General features: G+C 38.8%; 1 long non-coding RNA gene across 1 annotated transcript in view; it reads left to right on the top strand.

Annotated features, from left to right (window-relative positions):
• The first annotated feature begins 11,614 nt into the window (after window positions 1–11,614).
• The window catches only part of LOC111819919 (uncharacterized), a 28,533-nt gene continuing 23,286 nt past the window's right edge, over window positions 11,615–16,861 (top strand). Inside the window, exon 1 of the long non-coding RNA XR_002823490.1 lies at window positions 11,615–11,841. This is a non-coding gene — a long non-coding RNA (uncharacterized LOC111819919). The remainder of the gene's footprint in view (window positions 11,842–16,861) is intronic.

Here is a 16,861-nt window from a genome sequence, read left to right as displayed (position 1 = left end):
AATAGCGTCTGATTTCCTTTTGTAGAAAGGAAATTTCCCATGCAGTGTTCAGTCTAGTAAATCTAGATACATGCTTCCATGGAAGTCGAGATCAGAGCCTTCCTTGCCGCCCACTAACCCCAGCCAAGAAACAAATATATGAGGAATCAGCCAGTCAGGTGTTGTCCCTTTGACTTTTAAAATTTGAGAGAGAGACAGGACAGAGCAGTGGCTCTGATCATGAGAGACTTTCTGGACCACCCAAAGTTCTAGCCCATTTCCAAGCCTGGTTCTCCAACATCCCATCAATTCTAATCACCTCATCACCACCACCAATTCTATCATTCCAATAAACATTCTTTAGCTTAAATTGGTCAGAGTCAGTTTTTGTTACCAGCAGCCAAGGCTCTCTCACCACCATATAATTACCATATAAAATTACCATATTACCTAGCCTCTCTTTTCCTACCGAATGATCTTTGTTAAAAATCTAAATGAATGAAGAAAATGCATATAAAACCTGTTAATAAGTTTTATAGAGCATAAACAAATTTTTTTTGTTGGACACAACTTGAGAATTCAGTGTATATATATATATATGTTTGTTCACAGATCCAAATATTTTCTTTCTGAAACTTTAAACACACACTTCAAAACTTAGGTAATTTTTTTAATCCCTGAATTATTCTGTATATATATATATATATATATATACACATAAATATATATTCCAACTCATAGCTGCCCCATGGGACAAAGTAGAACTACCCCGTAGGGTTTCCAAGGAGTGGCTGATGGATTCAAACTGCAGACCTTTTGGTCAGCAGCCGAGCTCTTACTTTTAACCACTGCGCCACCAGGGTTTCACATACATACATACAAACATATATATACACACACACACATACACACATACTAACTTACATCTTCTTGTGAATCAGCATGTGTTCTTTAAAAAGAATTAGTAAATACCCTAATACAGCTTGTTTCATATTCTATGTTTACCATACAAGGAACCCTAAACCAAGTTGGAAGTCAAGTGAGTAGTTAAAACCAGTAACTGGGCACTTCTAGTACAGGGAATGATTTCCCTCTGATTTGCGCGGTTTTCCATTTTACACATCAGCCAAGCAGAAACTACTGGTTGCTAAGCAACAGCTTTCCTCTAGAACCAAAAATAGAATACATAGGAGGCCAATTTAAAAAATACAATATACATATATATGAAGTTAAAGAGAGACCAGTCCCATAGTTGGGCTGTTTGCCCAGAATGCTTGTCATGAATATTGAATTCATAAGGACAGTTTGTGAATTCTGAATACATTTGATCCATGAACTCTTTCTTTGGTAACAATATCACCTTGTATTTTCTTCCAGTATCTTCCTTGCTACCTGAAAAACCATGAAATGATGTAGAAACCAGACTTTTGAAGCAAATTTCTTTTAAAAAACTATTTGTAAACAGTACACTTAGGTTTTGGTGAATCAAGTCCTTCCTAAAGTAGCGTTAATATTCCTGTTTTGATACCACTCTCATGCTTAAAACTACATATTTAGTGGGAGAATACACACCAAGGGTTAATAGTGACTACCTTAGGGAAATGACCATTCAGTTTTTACTTCATGCATTCTTTACAGAGAATAAGTAAAAAAATTGAAAAAAAAAACTAACTTGTTGCCGTCAAGTCGATTCCAACTCACAGTGACCCTACAGGACAGAGTAGAACTACCCCATAGGGCTGGTGGATTTGAACTGCTGACCTTTTGGTTGGCAGCCTGAGGTCTTAACCACTGCACCACCAGGGTTAATAGTTATTGGGCTCTTATGAACTGCTGGGCTCTTTACATGTATCTAAGCTCATTATATGCATTAACCTACATTAGTATTCTGCATTTGGCAGAAGAGGAACAAGGCTCAAGGTGACTCATCTTGAAAGCGGCAGAGCAACCCAGGCAGTGAGGCTCCAGGTCTTCACCACTTTGCTATTCTGCTTCTTACAAGGTGGTTTACTTAATTGCCTGAATACCTTTTTTATTAATTTTTTTTTTAATTATACTGCCTCAAGATAAACAGAACTGCAAAAATATCTGGCTGCTCAATTCATTAGTGGCTTTTTACCACTGCTTTAATCAATTTTACATTAGTAGGCATTAAGAAAGATGCCCTGGTGGCGCAGTGGTTAAGTGCTTAGCTGCTAACCGGAAGGTTGATGGTTCGAATGCACCAGCCGCTCTGCAGGAGAGAGATGTGGCAGTCTGCTTCCGTAAAAATTACAGCCTAGGAAACCTTATGGGGTAGTTCTACTCTGTCCTATAGGGTAGCTATGAGTCCGACTCCACAGCAATGGGTTTGGTTTTTGGGTTAGGCATTAAGAGCATAACAGAAATGAAACAAGTGATGAGGACCAACATGTGGGCCGATTTTAGTCACCAGAGAACTGAAATTGTGCCAGTCCAACTGAATTTATAGCCCCATGCTGTGCTTACACAAAATAGATCACGCAGTGGCAGAAGTTTCTAAGAAATCTCTTTAAATAAATACTTCATCTGGGAACTGATTTTCTTTTAAATGTAAATTCAGTGATTCTTTTTTTTAATAGACTTAGTATACCAGGAAAAAATAATAAGAAGACAAATTATTTTCATTTACAACACTTGGTAACAAATATCCTGTCAAAGTATTTTTCCTCTCCTTTTGTCCTATTATTTAAATTTCTAAAATGGTATATTTTGATAAAAAGCTATGTTCTGGTATGTAAGTTTCTCTTCTCCTTCCTCACTTTCCAGCTCAGTGTAGAAGAGGTGTTACCAGCAATACAGGCAGAAATTATTTCCTCCTTCAATTATTCCCCTCAACGAGGTAGATAAAGTACTCAGAGTGAAGAAGGATATAAACCAGACCAGAAGAAACCCAGTGACACATGACATGCAGAAATGTTGCTGATTGGTTTAGGAAAGAAAGAAAACCCCAAATGCATTAGTTGATCTCTTTATTAAAACTTTTTCTTGTTCCTTTATTCATTCATTCATTCTGGGTGAGGAAACTAACCTGGTGCTGGAGACACAGAAGTGAAATGCACACTCCTGTTGGCAGGAAGCAGATGCGTAAACCTGTCATGGCAGCTTAACGTGAAAAGTACTGTAAAGGAGGTAGGAAGAGGGTCTTGGGGAGCTTTGGCATGGATTGACTACCTCAGAAAAGGGGAGAGAGGAAGGCTTCTATAAAAGGGCACATTGGTACAGGGTCATGAAGAATGAATAGTAACTTGCCAGAAAGGACTTAGAGTTTCAGAGTTAGAGTTAATTTGTGCAAACTGCCAGCAAGATAAAAGGCCATGATAAACGTGAGAACAGGGAGAATTCCTGTACTGTAGATTAGGCTAGGGAGATAGGACAGGGCCAGGAGGTTAAGTGTTTTATTTACTACAGCACAGAATTTGGACTTTATCCTGAGAGCAACCAGGAGCTGATAGAGATGCTAGAAGACAACGAAGCGTGTTATAAATGTAAATGTTCTAAACCATGGCAATATAAAAATAAAAAAAAAATAGCTAAGGAAAATTGGGTAGATAGAAGAGTGAAACAATGTATATACATGCTAATTTCCTCAACTTTCATAGCAAGGAAATCAATCGGCACATTTAAAAATCAGTTGGAAGACAGAGGCCATGTATTTTATTCAGTCATAAAAGGCAGGGGCAGATTATCCAATAGGCAAGGTAAGCACAGTGCTTACCTTGTTTACCAGATCATCTGTGGGGTTGGGAGACAGATGTTAGCTATACCTAGAAGCAGAATCTTTGATGTGGTGAAAAAAATGTGAAATTGTCCACTACAGATGATCTGGTAAGCAAGGTAAAGTACCTTGCTTACCCCACCTATTGGATAATCCGTCCCTGATAAAAGGCAACCACTAGATAAATCCTAGGGCTAACAAATATCAGGATGTAGAAGAGAGTAATTTAGGTGGGAAGATTCTGTGAGGATGCTTCCCATCCTTCACAGCAAGAAGTTAGTAGATACCGCTCCCCTAAAAAAACAAACTCATCGCCATCGAGTCGATTCTGACTCATAGTAACCCTATAGGACAGAGTAGAACTGCCGCATAGGGTTTCCAAGACTGTAATCTTGACGGAAGCAGACTGCCACATCTTTCTCCGGCAGACCTTTCGGTTAGCAGCCAAGGTCTTAACCACCACGCCCCCAGGGCTCCTAGATACCACCCAGAGTTAATAGATCAAGAATAAGGAAATCAGCAGAAGAACTTAAAATAGTTGCCTCTGAAAAAGGAGACTTATTTTAGTTAGAACGGGTGCCTGGGGAAGGAAATGTTTACTTTTTGTTGACTATCCTTTTATACTGTTTAAATGTTTGTTTGTTATAATTTTTAAAAACTTATTGATGTCTGAGAGAGAGCTATGGGAAGGGGAGGAAGAAGGGGAGGGAGACAAAGAGAGGGAGGCGAAGAGAAAGAGAGAGAAAAAGAAATTTGTGAAAAGGCCTCCATAGTGGGGTGACTGGAAACACGGTTTAACCAGCTCTTTGAATAAAGGCAAATGGGAATTAGCCTAAAAGAAAATACATGTAGAGCATGATTTATAACTTAAGATGACACCAAGTATAAAATATTAAGTGGTTCTGACTTCTTTGAAGCAGAAGTAATAGCTACCAAAGTTACATTTTAGTTTTAAGGCCTTCAGCCAAACTACACCCAGAAAGCTAGTGTATTCAACCGATAACCGTTCGGAAAATAATTAACTCTTTTACCTCCTGGCTTCACAAATAAAATTTTTAATGTATCATATGAATTATATAATAGCCATATTTCCCAACCAAAGACTTGGATTTGAAATCTGATGAGTGTTTCAGGCTATGAATGTATTATAGAAAAAGTCTTTTCAAAGTATAATGTTAAAAAAAAAAAAGTTAGCTGTAGAATAAATCAACTTTATTGAAAAGAATATTACATATTAAAGATCATTCTAAGAAAATACTTTCTCTTGTATTGATACTTGGAATTCCTTGCATTTGGTGCAAAAGGCAAAACGAGCATTGATGCCTTCTCTTTCATCTTTTTCTCCTTCGTCACTTTCTCCAACAGGGCATTACTGTATCACCTCCACAAGGCAGCTTTTTACCTGCTCTCTCAGGAGTAAGTCTCCAAAGGGATGTTTATTGCTCTTCTAGGTTCAGTCAGCCTTCGCTTATATAATGAGGAAAACATTCTTTAGCCCATACACTAATGATAAACCATAGACTCCTAAAGACTTCAATGATTAGTACTAGTATCATTTTTCTATATTTTAGATACAGAAAACCTAAGGAACAAGAAATTACAAGCCTTTAATCATGATCTAATTGAGAAAAGACTGTTAGTCATACCATACAGGTGCTACGTTAACCACTAAGTTATTTTCTATTTCTGCACTGTTTTTCATGCATATTAAGGAAGTTTCAAACCTTATTAAAACTGTCTTAATGATTTAGAATGGAAAAACATCACAAAGTTTAAGATTCCCTTGGAAATATCATCTTTACTTTGTGACAAAATTCCAACAAAATCTTTCTGAAGTCACATTAAAACAACAATTTACAGGAAGATTATGCTGAAAAGAGTCAGTATCCCTATTTAAAAAAAAAAAAAAAAATACATGCCATCATTTCTCCGAAAAAGAGAATGATATCAACTACACTACATGAAAAAAAAAAAAAAAAGCTTAAAAATATTTCTTATGGTAGGATCATCTACACAAAACATCAAGGCATAATCAATCAGCCCTTGTTCTTTTTGCACGAAAGAAATATATACTTATGAGGCCATATTCTATAAGTCTTAAAAGTATAGGGGTAATGGGGTTGCCATAAGCCCAAATCAACTCAATAGCAACTGGTATATCCCCAAAAGAACTGAAAAGAGGGATTCAGATAATGATATACCAATGTTCACTGGAGCACTATTCACAATCGCCAAAAAGTAGACACAACTCAAATGTCCATCAACAGATGAGTGGCTAAATAAAATGTGGTTTGCACATACAATGGAATATTGTTGTTGTTGTTAGGTGCCGTCTAGTCTCTTCGAACGCATAGCAACCCTATGCACAACAGAACCAAACACTGCCCGGTCCCGCGCCAACCTTACAATCATTGCTGTGTTTGAGCCCATTGTTGCAGCCACTGTGTCAATCCATCTTGTTGAGGGTCTTGCTCTTATTCACTGACCCTCTACCTTACCAAGCATGATGTTCTTCTCTAGGGACTGGTTCCTCCTGATAACAAGTCCTAAGTGCCTGAGATGAAGCCTCACCATTCTCGTTTCCAAGGAGCATTCTGGCTGTATTTCTTCCAAGACAGACTTGTTCATTTTTCTGGCAGTCCATGGTATCATTCAATATTCTTCTCCAATACCATAATTCAAAGGCATAAATTCTTCAGACTTCCTTGTTCATTGTCCAGCGTTCACATGCATATGAGGCAATTGAAAATACCTTGGCTTGGATCAGGCGCACCTTAGTCCTCAAACGGACTTGCTTTTCAACACTTTAAAGAGGTCTTTTGCAGCAGATTTGCCCAGTGCAATCCATCGTTTGATTTCTTGACTGCTGCTTCCACGGATGTCGATTGTGGATCCAAGTAAAATGAAATCCTTGCCAACTTCAATATATTCTCTGTTTACTACAGATGCTACAATTAAAAGTTAAACAATTGGTTTGTGGCATTGAGTTGTCATTCAATCAGAATCACACATCATTTGTCCTGTCCCTGGGATTCTGTCCAAGAAGGTTTCCTAAAGCCAACAGCCCTCTGGGTCATGAGGCAAAGGACTTTACCCCCACCCCACCCCAAGCAACAACAATAACACCCCAAACCAGAAAAACAACTCAAAATCTCTGAAAATCATTTTTTCCTACTTTTGGCATCAAAACTTATTTTTGTGGAAAAACATGAACAAAAAAGATGTGGGCTATTTTTTGTCTGTATCCCACCCAGTGTGAATATTTTTACTTTTCCTTGCAGAAATATTAACCTGTCTGGTTTATGGGGTATGCCCCAAACTCCGCTGAGTGTGTAATGAATACCCAGTCTGTGCACAATCTACATTCTAAAGTCTGATGGAAACAAAGATCTGAATTCTGAAACACAGCTGGTCCCAAAGGTTTTCAATAAGGAACTGTGCATCAAACTACCATTTGATTATGGTTATAGCAGAAGGGGTACCAGACAGGTGCCACTACTTTGAAATCAGCAAAACTCTTTTTCGACAGTGCTCCCACACATAATCTGTCCCTTCGATTTTGAGTATTTGCAAACAGTATAAGCCTAACATTTGTTCCATTAAACAAGTGAATACATTGTACTAATAGGTTTCCATTTTAAGAGGGATTATGAACAAAGTAGTAACCTCAGGTTTACAAACACAATGAATATGAACGTAACGATTTTTAAAGCTAAACACACTATTCTCTCTCCATTGTCACTGTTGTTAATTGCAGTCAAGCCCATTCTGGCTCATGGTGACCCTATACTTCCAATCTAAATCAATTTAGTTCAAAAAATGGTTTTTCTGAGACCCTACTATTTGCCAGCCACTATGGTACAGAGCCCTGGTGGTACAATGGTTAAGAGCTGTGGCTGCTAACCAAAAGGTAAGTAGTTCAGATCTACCATGGAAACCCTGTGGGGCAGTCCGACTGTCCTATAGGGCCTCTATGATTCGGAATCGTCTCGATGGCAACGGGTTTGGTTTTTTCGGGGGCTAATACAAACCAAGTGCTATTCTAGGTGTTGGGGATTTAGCAGTGAATAAAACAGAGAAAAATTCCTACCATCATAAAGCTTATATCCTAGTGGAGGGAGACAGATAATAAGCAAAATTTTAAAAAATGTAAAATAAAGAAATAAATATAAATCTGAAAGAAAATAGAGAGTGCCAGAGTGGGTATGCAATTTTAAATAGGATGAGCAGAAAGGCCTCATGGATAAGGTGACATTTGAGTAAACTGGTAGAAATGAGAGAGCCTTGTAAATATCTGGGGGGGGGAGGGGCAGTGTTCCAGGCAAAGGGTATATAGAAAGTGCAAAGGCCCTGAGGTAGGAGTCTATACAGCCATCCTGAATGAATAACAGGGAGGCCAGTGTGCCTGAAGCAGAGTGAATAAGGACAAAGAGTAGTAGGAGATGAAGTCCATGAGGTAGAAAGGAAGGTCACGTAGGACCATGTCACTGTAGTCTTATTGAAATGAACAGACAGCTTTTAAAGGATTTTGAGCTGAGGAATGACTGATATTTTAAAAGGCTCATTCTTCTATGAACGTACTGAGTATGGAAGAATGTCCAGAGAGGAGATTCTCCTAGGCTAACAGGTCAGTGAAGGCCTCCCTGAAGAAATGGTATTCAGGCCTAAAAAGCCTGTTTACTGTGGCAAGTTAGCTCTAAGGAAAGGGGAGAAGGGTCTCCAGACAGGAGTAGCTATGCTAATAGGAGGGAGAACAGGGCAGTAAGCATCTTGACTTTATCTTCAGGCTGATGAGAAGAAAATCACTGAAGGGTTCTAAGCAGAGGAGTGACATGATCTGCCTGAGGTTTTACAAAGATTGTTCTGGTTGCTTTTTGTAAAACAGAATGGGCAGTGTTTTCCAAACAGCAGTTCATGACTCATCAATTCAGAGAGTCACCAGCTTTTTTTTTTTTTTTTTTAAAATAAAATAGACTAGAAAACATCAGAATGCCTCATGGGTTGTAAGGGTAAGTATTGTTGCAGCAAACTTTGAGCCCGCATACACGTATATTCACTTAAGTACGCATGTGTCATCGTCCAAAGTTTGAAAGTCACCTAATTAGAAGGAAGAAAATATAAAAGGATACAGCAGTAGAGAGGCTGTGCTGTGATCTGCTGGAAGGTTGGCAGGTTGTTGAGACTAGAGTAGGGAGAGAGAAATAAAAGTATTTGGGAGAAGTTTCAGAAACACAGTGAATGGATGTGGGAGCAGAGGGAATGGCCAAAGGTGGTTACAGAAACTGGATGCATGGTGAACCCATCACTGCAATTGAGAACACAAGTGGGGGTGATGATGAGTTCAGTTTTGACCTGCAAGACATCACAATGGAGACATTCAGTTTCATTGATAGATCTGACCACATGATGAGGCTGGATCCCGAGATGTGGAAGTGGTTGGCACTAACGGCAAATAGAATTTAAAAATTGAAGGATTATCATCAATCATCCCATGGTATATTACAGTCATCCCAGGTAATATTCAGAACATACTTGTTGTTGCTGTTGTTGCTGGGTGCCATAGAGTCGAGTACAACTCATAACGACCCCATGTGACAGAGTAGAACTGCTCCATAGGGTTTTCTAGGCTGTCGTCTTTACGGGAGCAGATCTCCAGGTCTTCCTCCCGGAGAGCCACTCACTGGGTGGGTTTGAACTACCTACCTCTCGGTTAGTAGCTGAGTACTTAACTGCTGTGCCAGCAGGGCTCCTTGGGACATACTTATACTAAAACAAAACAAAACAAAAAAACAGTTTGTTGTTTATCTGGAATTCCATTTAATAAAGCATCCTATATTTTATCTGGCAATCTAATTAAGAGTTCAAGGTCCCTCAGAAGAGAGGACATAATGACAACAATCCAGACAAGAAGTAAAGAAACCCTAAAACTAGTGTTTCACAAGGGATTCTTTGCTTAACTAGTGCAAATGCAGATTCTATAACGGAAAACTGAATCTTTAACCAATGAATTAGTTATAAGTGTAACGGCACCCTACAGCTGGGGGGCCACACATTCATGATGGGCCCACTGTCTGTTGTGGCTCAGCTGGTGATGGCAGTATCTCACAGAACACACACCCCTAAAGAGGGAGGTAAGAGCTAACACCTAGTCGGGCTGTCCTGAGGGGATTTATCTGTGGAAGAAAGTGCTGTTTACATTTTCACTTCAATAGAACGTGTTTACAGTGTTGAACTTAACATGAAAACTAAAACTGAAAGGCTCTACTGTTGATGTAGCTCTCCTTCAGGAGAAATTTTTTAAACCCAGGGACCTGGGTCTTCCGGGTTTGCTGATAGGTCAAGGCTGTGGAATTCAGTTTATAATGTCTGAAACTTCAGGGTGGTAGGAGCACAGATGCCCTGAAAGAAGAAAATATTATGTATTTTGAAATAGTTTTGATATGTTGCATTTCTTTTTGTTTTGTTTTTCCATTGGCTTTTTTTTTAAAGCCAAATTACTCAAATCATGAGTCAACATATTGGAAATATGTGGGTTTAAAAAATTTCTCCTGAAGGATAGCAACATCAACAATAGGGCCTTTCAGTTTTTATTTTCATAAAATACATCATTACATAACTGCCAAACCACTGAAAACCATGGCCCAGCCAAGTTGACACATAACCTTAACCATCACAGGTTCCATACACCTTATTTGCATAGTGCCACCCTATCATTGTGTGGGAGTCACAAAGACTATGGCTAAAAGGGCCACATTAATTCACTATACCGTAAATAAAAATATGGTATGTGGATTATATCTCAATTAAAAAAAAAAGTGGAGAAATAAAAAGGTAAAAGTAAAAAAATTTTTTAAAAAGTGGCTGGGTGAATATGGGAAATTAGAGTGTAATTAGAGCACTATTTTTTTTTTTAATCCAACTGGATAGAGGCAGTAAAACTAATAATTTTTAATTTCAAAAAACAAACTAGAAATTGTCAAGTTAGCCTAAATATTACCAAAAACCAGACAACGTAAGTTTTTTAAGGAGGGAAAAAAAAATGACTGTCTTTAATTTCAAAGTGAAAGTGCTTTCTGATTGCCTAGAAAAAAAAAAATAATAATAAAATGCCTAACATTGAGCAAGAGAACAGAAAAGCAAGAGGGAGCGAAAAGTACATAAAATGAAAAGTTTTTCTGGATTCTTGGTCAGCTATTTTTAACGGAAAATGTTTTTCAAAATACTTACGGGTAATTTGGCACAATGGTTAAGCGCTCAGCCGCTAACCGAAAGGTTGGCAGTTCCAACCCACCGGCAGATCCAACCCAGCAGGGGCTCCATGGCAACAAAGACCTGGAGACCTGTTCCCTTAAAGATAACAGCATAAGAAACCCTATAGGGCAGTTCTACACTGTCATATAGGGTCACTATGACTCAGAATCGACTTGACAGCACACAACAATTTGAAGACAATTTATCTTTTTTTTTTTTTTTAAATAAAGGCTATCCAATAAAATGAATCTTTTGTTCTATTTAGTAAATTTCAGAAACACTAGGAAATTGTCTTATGAATGACCAAGACAATGTTTTATGAATTACAACATCTAAGTAATATAATACAGTAAAACATGCGAAAGTCAGAACCTGTGTAAGGTGGAAACCTGTCAGAGAAGGAAAATTCAGACATTTTTCACTAAAAGCAGTGATAGAAAAGTGGTAAGAATGCACCCTGTCAGAGGCAGAAAACTTTTGAGACCCAGAAAAACAAGGCAGTCCCACTGAGTTCTGGCTCTCACAGGTTTCACTGTATTACACAGCTCTCACTAAGTCAGTCAAAACGCCTCCTAAAGTTAACTGAAGCCCTACTGGTGCACAGCTATGACTCTAGAAAAGGTGGTACTTCCCTCCTTAAGTTGGAAACCACAAGGAAGAAACAGTATACAAGGGCTGAGGTTTCCTTTGAAGTCCTCCTCTTAATTCACACGCTCAGCTGAGCGTGTCTTGTGTAACTAAGGAGGCCTGTGGTGGGAGGAAAAAAATGCTGGTTTAGGCAATAAGAGAACTCCAGTCCAGCTCCTGAGACCTCTGCTACACGGTTTTGGATGACACAGTTAATTATCTGTAACAAAGTCTTCAGGAAGATGTAGGTAAGTTTCCTGGTACATTGTGTATGTTCAACAAATTCGTAGGCCTAAGCTAAGGACAACTATCAGACCTGCCTTGGCATGTCCAGACTCAATTTGGATGAATGAGGGGTATCTAAGGCAGAAGTCTTCAAACTGGGGTACCATAACCCTGGGGTATATGAAGACTTTCAAGGGGTTCACAGGCATGAGTAATGTTAACAGAATCAATGTTCAAATCCTCTGCTTCCTCCTGTCTTCTGGTAACATGGCTCCCCTGAAGAGAAAGCCACACTGCCCTGACCTGTGGTTTCCTTTCCCACATCCTCTTTTCCAGTGGCCCTGCAAACACTACAAAAGAAAGGGAAGGCAAAGAACCACTGGGCCCTATACATTCTGTGTGCTTGCTCCAGGGGTAAACACCTCCAGGCCACCAAGCAGAGGGAGATTTCTTGAGATTTTGGGAGTAGGATCCACCTCTCTCTCTAATTCAGAAGTGAGGTTGCACAGACATTTGTTTAGCCACGTTTACTTGCACTAAAAAGTAACGTCAGTCTTTTCCTGGCATAAAGACCAAGTGTGATTTGGCCAGATATTTCTCTCACTCACTTTACGAACAACGCCTGCACTGAATGAGGCAAGCCTGCAACTCCAAGATTTTGGGGAAAAGGTATTTAAAGCACCAAGACGATATAAAATAGATCCTTTGTACAACATGTTCAGATGTTGACTTGAAAATGTACCAAGGGATACAAAGCTTTGTAAAAGTCTTTTAAAGCTTTTGAGAGAAAAGTGTTTGAAGGCCACTGGTTTGAGGAACTTAACCTACGAAAAATGATACACGCTGGCTTATACACATGGTTTAATGACAAGCACAGGTCTTCTGAAGGAAAAGGTGATTTTGAATACAGTGAGACTGTTCCCACTGTATAGGAATTTGTGTCCATGCCTAGGGAGTAGTGCTAGGTAAATAATCATATGGAGTCACATCACCCAGGCATTTGTGGGAAACAGCTCAAAGCAGCACTGTCGTGAGGCAGACTATGACACAAATGAGGGGTGATGTACTACCTTCATTAAGGTGCCTATCTGAAAAGCCACAGAACACTGGGAATATCTGAAACCACAAGGAAGCCAGGGACACCACAAAAATCCCAAATCACTTGTGAAACGGACCTTGGGGACTTCCTGCAGCAATTGGGAGGAGTTGGGAGGGGCTTCAGTTCCCTCTATTTCACCCAGTCTGTAGGGTCAGCATCTCATTGCTGCTATTGTGAACCCATTGGGTACGGTCTCGGGAAATGCAGGTAACTCTTTAGACAAAATGTCTAGAACTCATTACATAATAATTCCCTTTCTTCACTGTCTCCACCTCCAGCCTCTTCTCTTCGCGATTGAAAATATGAAACTGAGGTCCAGAGAGGTTGACTTGTTAAAGGTTCTCAGGCAGTGCCTGGTCAGGCTGAAAGGAACACAGGTCTTTCCACTTCTGTGTCTACTCACTGCTCCTAATTTCAAGTTCAGAATTCTAGTCACAGACTAGATACTGCTGCAAATAGACTATCTCAGAAGGGCATAACTTTCTTCAACCATGTGTTTCTCAAGTTGTTTTTCACGTCATTTGGCTAAGAAACAGAATTGGCTCAGATTCAGGCAGCAAGCTGGACAGTTGGAACCGTCCCTGACTCACCAGGTGAGTCACTCCAGTTGGGCAACAGCTCTTCCTCCCACAGGACAAGTCCCCCGGGAGATGAGTGAGAAACAAGGATACAACCTTATTTTTCCTCCCTGATTCCCAGAGAAGTATCCCTCTCTTTGATAGTGTCACTCACTACAGGGACTTTGGGGATGCAGTTGGGTAACAGGCCCCAGTTGCTACAGGGAAGAAAATCCTTTTTTATATTGAGAGTTTCACTTAGGATTTACAGTCCTGCTCAGCAAAGTACAGATAAAAATTAGCATGAACACCACGTACTCATAAGAAAGATCAACTAAAGAGTCTCCAACAAAAATTGTCATGTAGACACTATACTAAATGTAAAGACTTACACTTCATGTGCTAAAATAAATTTTAATATTTCTTTGTTAAGGACTACTTTCTATGGGGTCCAGTGTTGTACCGCATTTCTGCAAGGCTCACACTTCTAGGCTAAATTAATTTAATACCACCCTTTTGTTTCTTCCAGACCTATCAGGTTATGTTAACTCTGGGTGACTTGAAAGGGTCTTCTAAATCGTTTTTATATGAACCTATATTTCTTCAGATTGTTACTTCTGACCCAACCCAGCTCACCAGCAACCTTTATGACCTAAACATACCTCCAAGTATGACTTAGGAAGGGGCTGGCAAGTATAAAGATGAGAAGTTTCACTCCATCTTTTCACACAAGGTAGATATCACACATCAGTGCCCACATTTGTTCCATTAAATTGAGACTCAGTCTCAACTTTTCTCCATCTAATACTTTAAGCAGCTAATTGAAACTAACATCTAAACTGAAATCTATTTACAATTCCAGGATTAGATTAAATCACTAGGAAATCGCAACTATTCTTGAGAGGTTATGTGAACATATCAAATCTCATTCCCGGCAACCTAATGTCACACTCCCGATGATAATATTCTTTAGATTACTCCAAAATTCCGTCTCTATTTGAACTACACATTAGAATTCTAACCCCCTTCTGAGTTCTGAGTTGTATCAGGAAATATCTGCAGGTGGAAGGAAGGAAAAGGAACAGCTCATTTACTTCCTATTTTCTTCAAATTCTTTGAAGTGCGCAGAACTGGGGTTTCCCAAGTTGTCTAGTAAGTTGGCCCTGGGGGTCAGTTTGATTTGAGTTTAACTCCAACATCCTATGTGTTCATATTTTATCTGATTTATCCCATCCTTAAAATAAGAGCTCTAAAAAGTAGTCATTGCCTAGTTTTGATTAAATATTGGCAGAATTGTTTGAGAACTGTAAGATTACTCATTTGTAACTGATAAACACTATGGAAAACTAATTCCAAGTTGTAAATGCTTTTTAAGATTTTCAGAATTAAGGGAAGAGTCTTAGAGTTGGTAACAGAATCAAATGTATCATAGTGCACTCCTTAGAACAGGTGAACAGAAGGAAATGCTCACTAACAGGGAGCCTTTGATCAATTAAATTTAGAAACCCTGCACCCAAGATCCTGCTCTTGAAGGGTCACAAGGCACATTTGCATACTAAAACCTATAAAAAGTCCTGCACTAAATAGATAGGCGTATTTACTATCTATTTTGCCAAAACCAAACTTTTGGAAAGCGTTGAAACTTTGTTTTCTGTTCATGGAATGTCTGTCAACAACTCTTCTAGAGAACATAATTTAGGAAATCTGCACAAGTCTGTCCCCTTGCCTCAACCAGAAACGTAATTTAAAACGTGAAAGCAGATGATCATCCTTCATAAAATATCTTTAGACCTGAAGATTCTACTAATTCCCTTCACAGTCTTTGTCTAATAGCCCACAGGGTCAAGTTGTTTACTTTATAAACTCTCCCAATGATATAATCCTTGCTTCTCAGTTTTTTCCCTGTTAATCTCTCCCTTGTGGATGTGGAAAATTTATCAGCTTTCTCCTATGAGAACACTCCACAGAGGCTTTTTTTTTTTTTTTTATGCAGATAAATTTATGTTTCTCTCTAGATTAATATCCTTCAGTGGCTCCCAATTGCCTTTAAGACAAATACAAATTCTAAAGAGTAAGTAATAAGTAAGGACCCCTGATTTCCTACCCATCTTCATTTCTTTTGTTGTTTATACTGCACCCTCCTTACCCACTCTCCACCATAATCTACTAGGGACTTATCAGATACATCTTGTTTTTATTTTGCATATGCTTTCTAAAATGACCTTCCCTATCCACCAGGAAAACGCATATCATCATTCAAGTCTCAGGTCAAACTCCACCTCCTCTGGGAGGTTTGCCAGATGGCTGCCCACCTGCTCATTTTCCAGACTCCCATAGAACTTGGAACTTCCCTCTCTTAGCACCATCACAGTAGATTATGGCCGTTTATTTCAATATCTGTTGCCCTCCCCATGTGAGTAAACCCTACCATAATGCCTGGTATATAGAGTAAGCAGGTAATAAACATTTGCATAATGATGTAACTCATAAAGAAGCAGGCACAAGAATTTAATGTGCTTGGCTGCTAACCAAAAAGATGGAGGTTCAAGTCTACCCAAAGGCACTTTGGAAGAAAGGCCTAGCAATCTACTTCCAAAAAACAGCCATTGAAAACCCTGTGGAGCACAGCTCTACTCCAACACTCACGGGGTCAACCTGATACAACTGGTTTTCTGTTTTTTTCCTTTTTCAGTAAAAGAAACACCAGGTTTTTTCTAATGTATTCTATTTTCAACCCCCTAATCTTTTAATTTTTTTCTTAAGAACTTCTCCAGTTCATCTGCATCCCTATTAAAAGGAGGAACCCAAAACTGGTCCCTATGCAGTATTCTCTGGCATCTCAAGCTCAATGATCTTTCCTCTGGCTGAATCTATAAAGAATTTGATTCCAAAACTTATTTTAAATTTTGATATTTCTTCCCACAAAAGCTTTTAAGAATAAAAATGGGAATTTAAAATCAGAACTTGGGTGGATATATAAAAATACAGTATTAGGGATAATTTCTGATTTCTTCTAGAAAATTACTTTTTCCAACAGTAACACAGCTAAGAATTCTCAAAGCTATGAACCACTTTGACTAGGTTATATATTATTATATAAATCTCTTTATTAGAGAAATATATCTTAGGCACTAGGAAGGATAAAATCTTTTGAATGTTGAAGAACTTGAGATTCCTTAAAAGAAAACATTTTTAGTACCTTTAGAGTTAGGTATATGCACTGCAGTAAATTACTTAATATTGCTCTTCTAGCCATAGTCTTTGTGACTCCCACACAATGATTGGGGGGGGGGCTATGCAAATAAGGTGCCTATGGCCCACCAAAAGAATTGGACATCTTGCTAATGCAAATAAGTTATATGGAACTTGTGATGGTTAAGATTATGT

The sequence above is a fragment of the Trichechus manatus genome, unplaced genomic scaffold, assembly GCF_000243295.1.
Source record: "Trichechus manatus latirostris isolate Lorelei unplaced genomic scaffold, TriManLat1.0 scaffold00021, whole genome shotgun sequence".
NCBI lineage: Eukaryota > Metazoa > Chordata > Mammalia > Sirenia > Trichechidae > Trichechus > Trichechus manatus.
Note: the sequence above shows the minus strand (reverse complement) of the source record. Positions and strands in the feature narration are given on the sequence as shown.